Source organism: Gorilla gorilla, chromosome 4 (genome assembly GCF_029281585.2).
Source record: "Gorilla gorilla gorilla isolate KB3781 chromosome 4, NHGRI_mGorGor1-v2.1_pri, whole genome shotgun sequence".
Classification (NCBI taxonomy): domain Eukaryota; kingdom Metazoa; phylum Chordata; class Mammalia; order Primates; family Hominidae; genus Gorilla; species Gorilla gorilla.
The window spans coordinates 112,526,909-112,530,712 of record NC_073228.2 but is presented as its reverse complement, the minus strand read 5'-3'; the positions used below and the strand labels follow the sequence as shown (position 1 = coordinate 112,530,712).

General features: G+C 43.6%; 1 long non-coding RNA gene across 1 annotated transcript; it reads right to left on the bottom strand.

The window, feature by feature from the left end:
* Nucleotides 1-307: 307 nt before the first annotated feature.
* Nucleotides 308-1,875, bottom strand: LOC115934642 (uncharacterized). Its single transcript, XR_004070398.3, has 2 exons — nucleotides 1,221-1,875; nucleotides 308-1,092 (listed from the first exon to the last, which is right to left on the bottom strand). It is a non-coding gene; the product is annotated as an uncharacterized lncRNA (long non-coding RNA).
* Nucleotides 1,876-3,804: the final 1,929 nt, after the last annotated feature.

The window sequence follows — 3,804 nt, the reverse complement described above, 5'->3', positions numbered from 1 at the left end:
CTTTTTCTTTTCTCTCTCTTTTTTTTTTTTTTGGTGTGTAATTATAAATGTCTGAATTAATTAGTTGAGTAGGCTACAGGGTAGATAATAGAGCTAGTGTTAGATCCTTTTTAAAGGTTTTTAGGTCTCTATGGAGGGGAGGGAAAAAAAGGCAGGCGGGGAGTCCCCACACCCCACACTCTGCCCAAAGGTTAGGAAATTGCGGTCAGGGGTTCCTTGCCTTGGCTTCCACCACCTGAAGGCGTCTATAGCAATAATTAGAATCAAAACCAAGGAAACAAGAAATAGCTGAAAATAAAACACGAACTAAGAAATGGTAGTTTATTTTGTTTTTGCCATGCAGCAAAGGAGGGTCGAATGTAGCTGATACAGTTGCTGGCTGAGCTTTTCCCGCGGCAGCCAGTGCGTGCTTCCTCCCCTTCTTCGAGACTTCTCCGTGCTCCTGCCCCACCTCCCAGGCTGAAGATTCATGCAGGGCCTGCGCTTAGCCCAGACTCTGGCCAGGCCCGGCCCAGCCCGAAGGTGGGCGGCTCCCGGCGCAGGGCGGCCCAGCCCCAACCACTGAGAGGAGGACCCTCCGGCGTCCTAGAGTGGCCGCTGGCCGCGGCGTCGGGTTGGAAAACCAGGATAGCATGGAGCTGTGTCGCTGGTCCCGCGCGGTCTCTTGCGTTCCTGTAGCGGGCACCTGACTCCCCATGCCCGAGTACTGTCCTCAGGCGGAACGGCGTCTGCAGCGAGGAGCGGGGTTCCAGCAGGCTGGGCTGACGCGGTCCCTGGCATTTCCCGTGCTGGCCCTGGGTCGCCCTCGATGCTGCTTCCCGCTGGGAGCCTCCTTCTGACGGCGGAAAGGAGCTTCACCTGGGGCGGCCGGCGGGGAACGGAGAAGAATCCACCGGGGAAGTGGACGGGGCTGGCTCCCGGGCCTGGCGCTGCGGCTCTCGGGCCGTCAGACCTCCCGCGGGTTGCGTCACTTTCCTCGGTTTTCTAGACAGCAGTTGTGGGGTTGAATCCTTGCCGTGGTTTTGTAAGAATTAAATGAGATAATGAACGCGAACACCAATCATTGCTGTTTGTTGGGTGCTTCCTGTGGGCCTGGCAATATTAACAACACGAGCTCAGTCATGCATTCATTCGCTACTCAGTGACTTTCCTATCAATACTGCAAGGTGTTGGAGATGAGCCCCCACCCTTTGGTCAGTAAAACTGCCAAGATCACCGACCTTGTGAAGACATTTGAGGATGAGAGGTTGGTTGGAGCCTGGACGTGGAGACAGACTCTAAATAGTTAACTACAAGACACATGTAATTACAACTTTGAGAGCTTATAGCGGAGGCCCCTTTGGGAAGGGGGTGGAGATGGGGAAGAGGAGGAAAGAAAGGGCTTCCCTGAGGAAGTAATATTGCAGCTGTGACCTGACAGATGAGGCCGAACCAGCTAGACTCGTGTTTCAGGCCTCGGGAATAGCATAAGGACTCCAGCTGGCTCCTTCCGGGTTGAGTCCTCATGCTGAAATTGGTATTTGGCACACACCAGTAGTAGAACGCCACTCAATGCCTTATTCTCTTCCCCTTCTCTCAGCTCTGTCCCCTCCACATAGTAGGACAATGAAACTGGTAACTATTTTTGGTCCGAATAGTCCTTCCATTATTATCTGTTATAGTCCACCATGCAGGTTCTTCCTAACTCCTTTTGATCAAAATAGATATTTTTGAAATTGTGAAGAAAGCAGTATCGTATCTTGTATGGTTTCTCATTGCCTTCTAAGTCAGATATAAACAACGAACTTGCTTGAAATGTTCTCTATCAGACCAAGGACCCATATTTAATTCCAACTTACACTCTGCTGCACCCTTTCGCTAAATTCTTTAGTTGATGTTAACTGCATTTGGAACCCTGTATTCCAAATGCGTTGAATTGCACGTTCTGAAGCAATTGTGTTCTTACTCAGCACACTCATTTCTGGTATCCCAAGTATCTCCCTGCCTCCAGAACATGTTTACTCTTTAACCACTTCCTGATAATACAGTAGGCTACCATTACTCTAAATAGTTGCAGTTATTGAATATAGGCACATGTTTGAATTATAAGAATCCTATCCCAATCCAAGGTATAATTTGCTGATCGCATACTGATTCATTTTCCTCCCACTCCGGGTCCTTTCATCTGCTGTTCCCCCAGTCCAGATGCCAGCCAGGCATTTGAGAACCATCTGATGGTAACAGGATGGAGGCTGACTCAACTTCACTCCACCACCTGCCTTCCTGCCTTCAGGGAGATTTTGTACATAGCTTATCCTTTAAGTTCTTCTGCTTGTTACTGCTCACAGCACTGTGATTCTACTTTAGGCACCTTCTGTACATTCATATTCATTACTTTTTTTCTCCTCTTTCCTGTTTATGGTTAGAAAGGTGCTTCACCAATCTATTTTAGAACCAAAGAAGAGATCAAATTATAAAAACATGAGCATAGTATTATGCTATAGGATACTAGTAAGAAACTCAGTTCCTCCTCTTTGTTCCCATAATATTTTGTGAATATGTCTATGATAGTATTTAATACATTGCATTATGACTGGTTGTTTGTGTCATTCTCCACTTATTAATTAGACTTCTTTGAGGATAGAGATTGAGTTTTTAAATTTGTTTCTTCATTTGTTCTTTTACTTAGCTCAATGCCTGGCAAAAAAACAAATCATTGTTGAATCAGTTTTTAAGTGAAATAGGGATAAGTGGGAGGCTAACTTATCCAGTCTTTGAAAATGCCTAGCGATCCCCTTCAGAATCCTCACACATCGTCATCAATCTTCTTACCCTGTAAATAAATATACTTTCCTCACACATTAAAGATATTTGTAAAATAAATTTATTCAGTTTTTTTTCTATTGCAGTGATATGTGTGTGTATATATGTATATAGTTGTATTTAAACTAAACAGGAGAAAAGGAGCAAGCCTGTGAAGTATTATTTCCGCATTTACCAGCAAGACAATTATCTCAGAAGATTAAAATGTGAGAGATACAATTAGTGTTCAAACCCTGCTCTTTCTGATGCCACAGTCAATGTTCTTCTTTGGTAGAAACCAAACTGTATTTTTCTTATTGTTCAAGTAATGTAATTAACTATAGAAAAATAAGAAATTACAGATTAACAAAATAAAGCAAAAGTAAGTAAAATTCATCCATGATTTCATCATTCTGAGCTAATAATTGTTAACATTTTTGTGAATACATATACATACACACACATTACATATGCACAGTTGTTTGGGGTTTTTTACAAAAAGGGAATCACACTAATTTTAATCTTTTATAATCTACTTTTTTGCTTAACAATATGTGATAACTCCTTGATTCATTTATTCATTTATTCTAAGGTTTTTCATCCTGGGCACTGTTTACATATTGGGCCAGGTACTTCCTTGTTATGGAGGGTGATAAAAATTCTTTGCTTGACCAAACTTTATTCAGGCTCCTGAACCTTCTCCTAGGCCTGTCTGTATACTTTCTTGTAAAATCAGATTTAGCAACAAACTGTTTAGTCAGTTTAGCAACTGCCCCCCATCACCCGCATCCTTGATATATGATCACCATCAATATGTTCCTCATCCTCCAACATCCCTTAGATGAAATCTAATAACCCTAGCCTGTCATCAGCAAGAATCCTGTTAGGTTGTGTTAGCCAGAATCCTCCTTACCCTTGATGCTTCCTCTTAGCAGTTGTCCATTCACTTATCCCACCCTGCTCCTTCTCTATAAATTCCCACTTGCCCCATGCTATATACAGAGTTGAGCACAATCTCTCTCC